Here is a 13,611-nt window from a genome sequence, read left to right as displayed (position 1 = left end):
TTGTTTTCGTGTTATTTTTATGAAAAATCGTAAAAATATATAAAAAAAAAAAAAAAAATCTTTAAACGTAAAATTTTAATTTTTTTATAAAAAATTGTGTCATACGTAATTATCTCAATGCAAAATATAACTCACTTTGTTAAAATTTAACTCCAATGGTATGCCAAATAGTGATTCAAATATCTCACATAATCAAAAGTGATCTAAATCTGGATCACAATATAGCATGATGCAAAATTTACATCACAATAAATATTATGCTTTAATATTTACTATTATGCCATTTTTAATATTTTATTATTAAAATTTAGATAGCATGCTAATTTGCATTAAATGACTTTATTAGTATTATTTTATTATTAAATTTTATATTTATTTTTGTATGATTATTATTATTATTTTATATTTTTAATAAAGTATTTTTTTTTTAAAATAAGCGTATTCGTACATTAAATAAGGAAATTGTTAGACCTCTCGGTCATTACAAAGTAGTTCCTCCGGTATAGAGGAGATCAAAATGGAACCGTACAATTGGTGGGTGAACGCCCACTTAGCCACATTGTGGGCTACAAAATTACAATTCCTGCTAACATTAGAAAAGTTACAACTAAAAAAAGAGGGAGATGACTTAATACAAAAGGAGACATAGTTATCAAGGGCCCAATAGAACACTTTCCTATTGAGAGCATTGATCACTAGCCTCGAATCACTCTCCACAATAACATACTTATACCCTAAATCCGCAGCCGATGAGACAGCCAGACAACAAGCCGCAGCTTCTCCGCATAAAACATCCGAGAAATCCAACCGAGATGTGTGAATCCAAATCACCTTACCCAGATGATTCCTAGCTACAATAGCCGTGCACATACTCTCTAAACCCACTCTAACATCACAATTTACTTTTATCCAATCCTGGGGATGAGGAGTCCAGGTCTCTCGCAGGATCAACGTAGGGACAGGTAAAAGAGAAGCATGTAACTCTGCAAAAGAAGTGCAAATATTGTCAATACATTTCAACACATCAGGAGGAGTATTATTGTGTACCTTTTCATTGCGCATCCTCCATATGGTGTCAACAACAATAGAAGCATAAAGAAAGACTTCCTCAAACCGAATCCCCATATTTGTAAGATCCCAGATGAATTTCACCCAGTCCCAGACACGAATACCAGCATCACACACGGGGTAGATTCCCCAAGGTGAGGAGCGCCACAAATGCATGCCACCTCACACGATAGGAATAAGTGTTCAATAGATTCTTCCCTCAAACCACACAAAGGGCAGTTAGAATCCTCGATCTGAAAACGTTTACCAATCTCGGATCTAACAGAGAGTGCACTTGATAGAATACACCACCAAAGTACCTTATGTCGCTCAAGAATTTTGCTATTCCAAAGCCTATTCCAAAGCGACGGGGCAACTTCACAGTGAGGGGCTCTTTCCAAAGCCTGTGTTAAGTTAGTTAGATTTGCACGAGAATTGCCCGTTACTTTCCAAAGTCCAAATCCATCTATCCTTACCATGACCGGAAGGATTGCCACCTTTTAAGATTGTTGAAACAGTCTCTTGGTCAAACAGATTGTTTAGCTTCTGTAAGTCCCACCCTCCACTAGATAACAAAAGATCGGCCACCCAAGTGTGATCCGTTAAAACCGCACCCTTTGGTTTTGAAACAAAACCTTTGCGATGAGGAATCCAAGGATCCCTCCAAATACTAGTATCCCTTCCATTAGCGACCACTTCACAGGCCCCTTTTCTCAGAATTGTAATGGCTTTCACAACATTTTTCCAAAACTAAGAATCAGAGTCCCTGTAGCTACAACTGAGAAAATCCTTCCCCTTTAGATACTTGGCCTCCAAGATCTTGCAGCACAGAGATTGACACCCATTCAATATTTTCCACCCCCACTTAGCCAAGAAAGCAAGGTTCATTTCCTTAGTTTTCCGAAACCCAAGACCCCTCAAGGACTTAGGTAGACAAAGTTTATCCCAAGCTCTTAGGTGAAGGCCATGGTTCCCTTTCTCAAAACCCCACCAAAAATCCCGGACAAGACCATTTATCCTATTAACAAGACGGTTCGAGAGCTTAGTGGTCTGCATGGCATAAATAGGTAGAGACAAGCCTACAGCCTTAATAAGGGTAGCCTGGCCCGCCTTGGATAAAGTTTTTGCCTTCCATCCCTGCAATTTAAAGGTAAGATTGTCCAAAATAAAGTTGAAATCGACATCATTTTGTCTCGATTTGAACAGGGGAAGTCCAAGATACTTAATGACACCATCCGGAGAATTAATACCCAAAATGTCCTTGATACCTCTTTTCGTACCTTCCGGGGTATTTTTGCTGAAGAAGATAGACGTTTTGAGTTTATTAACTTTTTGGCCTGACCACTCACAGAACTTCTCAAGGCAACTCCAGTAACTTTGAGCTTCTCTCAAATTGGCCTTCCCCACCAGAATGAGGTCGTCTGCAAAGAAAATGTGGGATAGAACCGGTCCACCCCTACTCAGCCTAATGCCTTGTATATTCCCCTTTCCCAGGGCCTCCTCTAAGAGTCTAGATAAAACTTCAGCAGCACATATGAAGAGATAGAGAGGGACAGAGGGTCACCCTGCCGAATCCCACAAGAGGGCACAATCTTACCAACCTGGCCCCCATTAAGGCATATGTTAAGAGTGGTAGTGGAGATACACTGAGAAACCCAATGTCGGAACTTCTGTGGGAATCCAAAGTAGTCAAGAACATGATCAATGAATTTCCAACTCAATCTATCATAAGCTTTGACGAGATCAATTTTAATGGCAAAGTACCCCTCCTTCCCTTTTTTCCGGTTGAAAGTATTAGATGAGCATTAAATGACACATTAAATTTTGCATCAAGATTTACAATAATATATTGGAGTAAAAATTGATGCAAAAATATCACAAAACCATATTTTGTGTTAAATATAGATCAATTTTTACATCTTTCATTGGAGATGGTCTAACAATTCAAACTTTGTATTTTTTAAAATAGTAAAAAAATAGATCCTAAACTTAATTTTTGTCAATTAAAATTTAGTAATAACTTGATTTGGAAGTGTTATGACAAAATTATTTATATTTTTTACATTTGTTCGTGCTACAAATTGGCTTCAGGTTGGTTATAATAAAAAATTGATGAAATTGAATTCAAGGCGTACTTTGTACCATTTAGAAAAATACAAAGTGAATTGTCATTTAACAAAACAGATAATCCAATATATACATTTTATAAAACACAGAATTCAAAATAATATTTATCGAATAGGGGAGTTAAAACAAAAATTACAAGTATTTCTTTTAAGGAGCTTTATACAATCCCTCGCTTAGAATTGAGGTTTCACATCCCTTGTATAAAACAATTTTATTTTTACTGTAGATCACGTTATCTTTTTGCTTTTTGACCTAGAAGAACCAGTACTGTAACAAGAAGTCACATCAAACTAATAATATTAGATAGTTGTTTTTAAATTTTATTCGTTGCTTATCTTATAGGGTAAATGGCGGCAAAATCCACAATACTTTCGTTTTGGTTTCACTAAACCCCCAAAACCCAAATTTGTGCAGGTAAACTCCCAAAACCAGGAAACTGTTAGCAATTTAACACTTCCGTCCAAATTTAGCTGTTAACTGCCAGGTTGGATTGTCCACGTGGACACAATATACACTTGGCACAATTTTATTGGTCCACGTAAATAATTATTTAAAAAAATTAAAAAAAAATTTAATTATTTCAAAAATAAAAATAAAAAAAAAATATTTTTCTTTTTTTTTTTCTTTTTTCTTTTTTTCCTTTCTTTCTTTTTCTTTTTCTTTGTCACGATGAACCCTAAACCTAAATCCTTCCCAGCCACCACCCACCATGAGAACCCTAAACCTAAATCCTTCCCAGCCACCATCCACCACCATTCCCTTCCTTCCCAGCCATCGCCACCATCTTCCTTCCTTCCTTCCTTGATACTGTTACCACCACCACCACCATCTTCTTTTTCTTCATCTTCTTTAGTCATCTGCTACCACCACAACCATCCAAATCACAAAAAAAAAAAAACAACAAAACCAAGCTCAAACCAATTCAAACAAATCCAAATCCAACAAATAAACAAACACACATATATATATATATGAAATCTTAACCCCAAAATTAATATTTGAAAACCCTAAATTTATTTCCCCACAACTATAATAATACTAAGTAATAATATAATGTACATTCTATTTTTCTAGGAAACCCCCAAACAGGAGCAATGAGGTATTCACGGGAGGAGGATGGTTATTATGATGATGTCTGTAAAGAGAGGAGATGAGGAAAGAGAGAGAGAGAGAGAGAGAGAGAGAGAGAGAGAGAGAGAGAGAGAGAGAGAGAGAGAGAGAGAGAGAGGAGATCGATCGGAGCTGGCTTGGTGGTCCCCGACGTCCTCCTGCACAACCACGTCGAAGCTAGTTCGCCTGCTTTAATGGCAGATCTGAGATGGAGGAGTTAGAGCCAACGTGTTATGGGGCTTCGAAGTCGGCGGAGGAGGACGAGGCCGGAGGAGGTTGGGGTTCAGCGGTGGTTGTGGAGGAGGATGTCGACAGAAGAAGAAGAAAGAGAAAGGGATAGTGCGAGAGATAGAGAGAGGAGATCGAGTGAGATGTTTCAGAGAAAGAAAAAGAAAGAAAAGAAAGAAAAAGAAAAAAAAAAAAAGGAAAAAAAGAAAGAAAAAAAATTATTTTATTTATATATTTTTTAATTTTAAATTATTTTTTTAAATAATTATTTACGTGGACCAATAAAATTGTACCACGTGTATATTGTGTCCACGTAGACAATCCAACCTGGCAGTTAACAGCTAAATTTGGACGGAAGTGTTAAATTGCTAACAATTTCCTAGTTTTGGGGGTTTACCCGCACAAATTTGGGTTTTGGGGGTTAGTGAAACCAAAACGAAAGTATTTGGGGTTTTGCCGCCATAGACCCTATTTTATATTATTATAATATTATTGGGTGAATAAAGTAATTTTAATTTATATTTTTTTTTTTGTTTAGTTGTATCTACATCAAAATAGAAAGTATTTTCTAAGAAGGGAATTGTATTTTGCAGTTAGATGAGTTAGTACTAGCACGTACATAAAGCTATGAAGAATATTTTTTATGATATTATTTTCAGTGTGTCGATAGAAATGAGATTTCAGCTTAGGAGGATGTGCATCTAGGTTTGGAAAGTAATAATCATAAATTTAAGCAAGTATAGATAGACATTTATAATTGCCATTTAGAATTCAGTCTAAGGCAATTAATATTGAGGAAACGCAAGTGGCAACCCTCACTAAGGAGGTGAATGTGGAGGAAGTTTTGGCTATGACTACCGTAGAGAAACTTCAACAAGAATCTTTCCTGGAGGCTGCTCCATTTGGGGAGGCAATAAAGTCCAAGGTGAAGGAAAAAGCTAAAGTTTTGTCCCCCGTACTTGTTGTCTATAATCACTCCATCTGGGAAATGAACCAAAAACCTAACAACTTCAGGTCCTATGGGATGATGGAGCTTTCTGCTTCCGAAGTCGAGCTTCGTAATATTCCGAGATTGATGTGGAACATGCTATCTTTTACAGAGGAATTGGCTTCTGTTAGTACTGATGGGTTCAACGCCTAGAGTTGGGCTCACATAGTGAGTGGTGCACATCTCCCTCTAAGGACATACTTCGCGAAGTTTTGTGCGAGGATAAGGGTATCCCATTTTGAACTGATACCTTTAGCTTACAAGCTTCTAGCTAGGATGATATATCTTCTTCAAAATCTGAAAGCTTTAAATCCCTACCCCGAAAGCGATACTTTACTTCTGCGGTGTAAAGCCCCAACCCTTGTGAACCAATTGCAAAAAAAAATTAGATTTTACAAGCTGAAGAGATAACTCATTCACAATTTGTATCTTCCACTTATCATTTCTTAAATGTTAATTAACGAACATAATCAATTTTATATAAACAATAATATACAAATATATTCTTATACATGTAGTTTATTTTTAATATACTCACATTCTTATATTAAGAAGTATGGAATAAAATAAATTTAATAAAATCATTTATAATTTCAAAACAGGCAAGCATAGTTTTAAGATTTTTTTTTCTAAATAGAATAGATTTTTGTTCAAATAATTTATATTTTCAATTAGTAGATTTCATTTCAAATTTGTTTCAAATATTATATTATTTCAATATTTAAATTTAAAATGTTAGACTTTTTTCAATGTATTTTAAGTTTTATAATTAAAAAATATGAAAGATACAAATATATCCTAATTCACTTTCACTTACTTTTGCTTTTGATTAATTTTGATCTAATTTAGTATATGTTTTTGATCCACCTTTTTTTTTTGTTAATAATTTGATTTGGTGAGTTGTTGTTTTTATTTATATTTACAAATTCCATTCCATAATGATCGATAATTGATTTTCTTATGTAATGGTGAATTTCTAATTAGTTTTGTTGAATAAGTATTTTAATTAGGGTGATTATTCAATGGTTACATTTTTATTGTAACCATATGGTTACATTTTTCTTTGACCTGTAATATTAGGTTACTAATAGGTAGACATTCATTTTTAAGAATTAATTAATTATAATTAACTATTTTCTTAAAATAATTAATTAAATATTTAACAAGACCTCTTTTAGCAATTAATATTTATATTTAAATCCTTACTCTAATTATTTTAATAATTAAGCCATTTAATTATAATATTTACAATAAAATTTATTTTTTTACAAAAATTAAACTTCTTTGGACACAAATTAAAATTCTCTTCTTATAATAAATTTTTAAATAATTAATTATTTTTAAATGATATTTAATTATTTTGTTACAATTAGATGAACTAAGTATGAGGCCTCAAGCTAGTCAATCGATAACAAGTGCAGCCATTTTTTTTCTAAAAAATCCTTCAACTTATTTCACTTTTTACTTTTTAAATATTTAAATAAAAAAATTAAATAATTAAGTGTAATAATTTAAAATTAAGATTACAAGTATAATTATAAAATTTAAATTATGAAATTATATGTGTATAATTTTAAATTATAAAAAGTTTTGCTATAAAATTTTAAATAATTTAAGTTCAAAAAAATAAATTGCTAAAAGATCCTTATATAGTACTAAATTGCAAAAAATTAATTAATAATTATAATTAATTTAATTTTAAAATATAATTAATCTTAATTAAAGTTTTATTAGGAAATAAATTATTAAGTTACTTTCAGGTTACAAGTTATTTATTATTTATTTTTATTTAATTTCTAAATTAATCACAACCATTTAATAGTAATCTAATGACTTAAAAAAATTTAACCATGATGGTTACAATAAAAATGTAACCATTGAAACCTCTTCCTTTTAATTATTATTGAAACAAGTAGAGTACGGTGATATATAGTGTGGAATTTTTTTTTTTACTCTAATGGACTGCAATTGTCACCCTATTTTTATGGGGATCTACGGTGTATTACTAAGTGCAACTCTAATGCAGTTGATATTGAGAAGTAGCTGTGAGAAAATGAGAACAAATATCAGAAAAGTATTAACTTTTCAACCTTAAATATAAGAAATAATTGCATGAGAATACTCACTTTTCATTTTATTTTCGGAAATGTCCTTATTTATATTAATATAAATAATACCGTCACTTTTTTAATTATTTTGTACGCACGCATACCGAAACAAACAACTTTACTTTTAATGAAGTTAAAAATTATTTTTACTAGGAAAACACAAAACATTTTTTTGACAGACTTTTTGTTTCTTTTTCTTACTTTTATTTGTTTGTCAGATTTTGTCAAATCATTTATTTTTGTTTTGTTTATTTTTTATTTTTTTGAAAATTTTTATCTTTTGTTACGTTTTTTTTATTGGGTGTTGTTTTTTACTACATTTGTTTAATAAAGAGCTTTCTTTTTATATTTTTTAAAAATTATAAAATAGTCTTATACATTAACTCTCTCTCTCTCTCTCTCTCTCTTAATTTGTAAAATAATTTGATAAGTTTCAAAATATTATAAGGAAACCACATAATTTCTTAATGTTGACCGAGGTTTTCGGCAACCAATAAAATATTATAAGATTAGAGAGCTGTAAGAAAATTAGAGAGAGATTTTTAAGTGGTTGGGGCGTTAATGAGCCTTAGTCCACGAGTCTGTGTTATTTATGGATGTATTTAATACAGAGAATTTTCTTGGTGAGTATTTACTCTTCTAGCTCTTACGCAACCCCAGATTCTCGACCCCATTTAATGAGCTTTGAGGGGGTATTTATAGCGTTTTTGGTGGGGTGATCCCCAGAATTACTGTACATGTGTATCTGTAAGTATCCATAAAGTTGGGCATTCCCCATGAATATACCATGAGTAATGCATGGTCAAATCCCTAGGTGTTGTAGGGCTTTTATGTGGAATGTCCTTATTGTCTTTTGACTGACGTGACTCTTCACAGTGTAGCCGTCAATAGACTTGAATGATCATTACTTCCCAGCTGCAGATTGGGGGTTGTGCCGTCAGACTTTATTGCGTGTAGCAGTCCCAACACGCTTCCTCCCATGCGGCATTAAATGCGATTGACTGCTCAGGGGAAGCCTGACACCTCGCGGAGATGCCTTAATATTAGCTGGGCATCCGGGAGCGTATGGGGCTCATCTTGCCTTCTCCGGGAGGTACCTCCCGAATGCTGCCTCATATCACAAAGACTTAGCAAATAATTATAGCATTAAGACGCTCTGATACACGTGTCCCTGTCTAGTTGGTCCACGTATATTGGGCAAAAACAGGGGCAACATTTACCCCCCAAGCCTTGTTTATTTAAAAAAATAAAATAAGGCTTGCTTAAGTGCCTCTGGTCGTCTCCTCGGTTTCCTGGCACGAGCTTTGAGCGCGTGAGGGTGCATTTAATGATCGCCCTTAATGCAGCGATTCACTTTTTGCAGAGGTCGATTCGTTTCATGCCCATTGATTGATACGGCGCATTAATGGTGTCAGACGGATACTAAAACGTTTCCACCGCCTTAATTACGAGTCAATCCAACCGTTGAATTTTGGGAATTCGAATCGTGCGCCTCCCCAGCCGTTCGATTGGTAGGTGATAGTGCCTGTTCCTCATGCATTCTTGCCTATAAAAGACACCACCTTTCCTTCATTTTGGTTACTTCCCGTCTCTTGCCAACTTTCCTTTGTTTGATCGACAACAGAACCCCCAGTTTCAACACTTCACTGTAAGTTTCTCGCATCTCTTGCTTGTTTGTGTTCATGACATGCTTTACTTATCTATTTGTTTTTTCTGGGTTTGGTATTTGAAGTTTCTGGGAACGTATTCTTTTGGGTTTTTCACGTAACAGGTCTAGATTCACCATCTCTGGTGTTAGGGTTACTCTTGTTACGTACTTGTTGTTACCTTTTGCAAAGGACCATACGCTCTTCGTGTACTGGTCTTCTAGGGCATAGAGAAGACTTTATTTTTTCTCGATTTTCTGCCCTTTCTTTTCTTTTACGCGCAATGTTGTCTTCTGTGAGTTCATTGCACCCGAATTTTGTCCAGGAAATCCTTCTAAGGTTTTCTGGTTGACAGATGTCCGGAGGGGGCCTCTTTCCAGCGGTTAGGGGACCCCCATTCCTTTTTTTTTTGACTTAGGGTTTGGTATGGGGCCTAACTGCTGGAATCTTAACTCTTTTTTCAGAATCCAAACATGTCTGCGTCCGGTTCAAAGTCGTCCAAGAAGAGCGGTAAGCGTCTGGCTACCCTCGAAGACGTTTCGCTGGGTCCCGTTGCCCACGAGGGGTATAAATCTCGGGCCACAGGATGGGAGGCAGTTGAGCTTCATTCCACCCTGACCTGCCCCCACCAGCTGGAGAACATCGTGGAGGTGGCTGGAATCAAACCCTCGACATCCGAGACGTATCACCGGCCGCCCCGAGATGCGGAGACGCCTAACCATAACTATGGCGGCTTCGGGGCTTGGAGCCAGACGCACCTGATGGCTGAGGCCATGCTTCCTCTTTAAGACTATTTTATTAATTTTTTAGTTTTTGTCGGCCTTGCGCCATACCAAGTGATTCCTCAAGCATACCGCCTGCTTTCAGGCTTGTTTATTTTTTATTCCGCCCGGGGATGGGGCTCTCCCAGTCCGACGGAGATTTTATATTTTTATGAACTTGTCTCTGTCCCCAAGAAGGGGGACAAATTTAAAGATGGTTTTTACGGATTCTGGGCCCACCCTTCCAATGATGGGATGGTCTCTTATAATAGGCAAACTCATGTTAAGGAGTATCGCCACCGCTTCTTCTTCTCCTCCGGGTTCCGAGCTGTGGAGCACCCGGAGCTTCTCACCGAGTGGGTCAGGATTCTTCCTTATGAGCGGACCGCGCCTACTCAGATCTTTCTTCGGAGGGCCTAGGTCTTCGCGACTTACGACTTGGCGGAACTTGACGTCGGGGGCCTAGTCACGACGGAGAATTGCCAGAAGGCCAAGCTTATCCTGCCGCACCAATCAATGGAGGACTCTAACCTTTCTAAGGTTATTTGTCCAAAAGTGAGGGTGTCTGCCGCGGAGAAGACCTTCCGGGATGAACTCATCGCCACCGCCGAGAAGAAGTACCAGGAATACCTCTACCAGAAGGCCCAGGAGAAGGCTTATTCCAAGGCCCAGGCAGCATCCGGGAGGCCCCTTCGTGCGGGGAGCCCGGTCGAGAGGAGAAGCCAGACGATCACTGGGAAGCCCCTTCGCACTGGGAGCCCGGCTGAGAGGAGGACTCCTAGGCCAAAGCCTTCGGTTCAGGTGCCGAACACCGGGGCTCCTGACGCCAGTACTTCCAGCTCTGGTAAGTCTCCTTTAGCAGTACATTACGTTCCTTCCGTTGGTGAATATGCCAGTCTTAGGCCTGTAGGGTTCGATGAGCGTCTCCATAGGTTTAGGATGCCCTCGACCCAGTGGGGAGACCATATGAAGGATTATTATTTTTCCAACTTAGGAGATTTCCTAGGTCGGTCCCGGATGGGTTCTGGTCCTCCGGAGCCTGTTCCCTTGGACCCTTCGGCCTACATCTCTTCCAGCTGGTTCCGGCCTTCGGACAGCTATCTCAGGGACGATGCTGTCAGCATTAAGATTCGGAACTTTGCTAGGGCCGAATTAGAGAGTCAGGGTAGGACTAGTTTGATTGCTTTATTCGGGCGTTTGCTGTCTCCATGGATATTCTAACACTTGCCTTTTTTCTTTTGTTGTAGCAGGTACTTCCATGGATGCCATTTTGGCCGAACTTGCCGGAGCTCACACTCCTGACGCTCCCCTTCCTTTAACTTCCTCCCAGGTGGCCACTCCCTCGAAAGCTTCTTCCAGTGCCCCTCCAAACACTATTGACTTAGTGGATGAGGAGGAGGCGCTTCCGGAAGAAGGTCAAGAAAAGCAATGGGCCCTTCCTGAGGAAGTTGAAGAAGGTAAAGAAAAGCAATGGGCTCTTCCTGAGGAAGTTGAAGAAAGTGAAGAAGAGCAAGAGGTTGCTCTAATTCGCAAGCGCAAGGGCAAGATGGTTGCCGAGGAAGTGCCCAAACGGCAGCGGAGAGTTGATACTCCGGCCCCTGGCCTTGATTCCGGGATCTCTCCCGAGGTGGAGGAACACACCGCGCCTCCCAACTTAGTGCTGACTCCGGTCCCTGGAGATGGGGTGAGACAGGAACTCTGGGTAGCTAAACACAACTACGCCATGGACGAGTACTCCAGGGGGCATGCTGACGTGGAGGCTTTGAGGAAGGTTTTGCGAGTTGAAATGCAAAATACCCTCAACGATTCGAACTACCAGAATCCGTGGGATCTAAACTTGGACCCCCTGGCGGATTGGTTCAACCGTTTCCTCGGGCCCACCCTGGCTCCCTTTGCCGCGGAGATGACCGGTGAGTTTGCGTCTCAGCTTACCCGGTGTGCACCCAAGTGGTTCGCTGCTTGTGCATCCTTGAACTCCATCTTTCAAGTTCAGGATCTCAGCCATTCCCTCACTGTGGTAAGTATTTCGTAGTTTATTTTTTCCTCATTATTTTCTCTTAAGGACTTCCACTCATACTTGTATCATTTTCCAGCTCGCTGCCGAGGCCAGCCACCTTTCCAAGAACCTTATTAACCATGGCTTCGTCCTGTCCGACTTTGGGGGCATGGACGAAGTCATGAAGATCCTTCAGGATTTGACTGCTGAAAGGCGGACGTACCAGGAGGATGCTGAGCGCCGGGAGGCCCTTGCCAAGGCCAGTGAGGAAGAGGCCAGGTGGAGGGAGGCACAAGCGGAGGCGATGATCCGGGAGGAGGCCCTTCAGAGGGATAGGCTGGAGGCCAAGCATCAGGAGGAGCTGAGGGCGGAGGGCGAGGCCGCTGCCAAGGCCAAACGTGAGCTTCGGAAGGCTAGGGAAGCCTTGGATGAAATGGCTGCCAAGGTGAAGTCCTTGGAGGAAGTTCACCAGGCAGACTTGGAGTCTAGGGCCAACTTGGCCATGGAGCTGAAGGAGCTCAAGGACTTCAAAGACCAAGCCTTAAAGAAGGCTAAGAAAGATGAGCTCCTTTCTCCCGTCTCCTGCAGCCGGTGCGTCAAGCGTTTCGACGATGGCGTCTACATGGCCTGGTCTACCAATGGCCAGAACATCAAGCTTGACTTCTACCCCAAACCCGCGGAAATGATCGCCAAATTCAGGGAGGAGAAGAAGAAACTTGATGCCATGCTGGAGGCGCGCATTGGTCCTCGCCTTCCTCCTCGTATTGACTAGGCCGCTCTGAGTCCAACCCTTTACAACCAAGATTTTTCTCACTCTTCTTCTTTTTTTTATTTATAGCCAATTATCTTATATTTAAGACAATTTTTATTTACATAACTGTTTTTATTTAAGGGGAAACAATGGTTAAGGCCTGTCCCCGGGCCCTTTGTATATAAATTTTTTTTTGACCTGCCCTTAGGGCTAGGATTTTTTTATGTATATATGATCTTATTTGATGCACATATCTTTCTTCTGGACCTGCCCTTTGGGTCAGGATGTTTATACATATGCTTTTTGACCTGCCCTTAGGGCTAGGATTTATATATATATATGATCTTATTTGATGCACATATCTTTCTTCTGGACCTGCCCTTTGGGTCAGGGTGTTTATACATATGCTTTTTGACCTGCCCTTTGGGTCAGGATGTTTTACTTAGTCTGTTTTTTGTCTGTCCGTGTGGTATACCTTAGTACCCCCCTGAGTGGCATAGAAACTTTATTTTTAAGGCACTCAGTTTTATTTATCATGCGGAGGCTGTATACACTTAGACGATACAAACTCTTTAAACAAAGTCTAAGTTACATTTTTGGACTATTGGTAATATTTTCTGAGGTGATCGGCGTTCCAGGCCCTTGGCACAATGGTTTCGTCCATCCTTTTTAGCTTATAAGTGCCTGAACCGATTTCGTCCTCGATTTCATATGGTCCTTCCCAATTTGGCCCAAGTACCGCCACTCCGGGCTCCTTGGTGGCTGGGAAGACTCTTCTTAAGACCATATTCCCAATAGCAAATTTTCTATTTTTAACTTTGGAGTTAAAATATTTGGTCACCTTCTTTT

Source organism: Cannabis sativa, chromosome 6 (assembly GCF_029168945.1).
Source record: "Cannabis sativa cultivar Pink pepper isolate KNU-18-1 chromosome 6, ASM2916894v1, whole genome shotgun sequence".
NCBI lineage: Eukaryota > Viridiplantae > Streptophyta > Magnoliopsida > Rosales > Cannabaceae > Cannabis > Cannabis sativa.
This window is presented reverse-complemented; position numbering follows the sequence as displayed.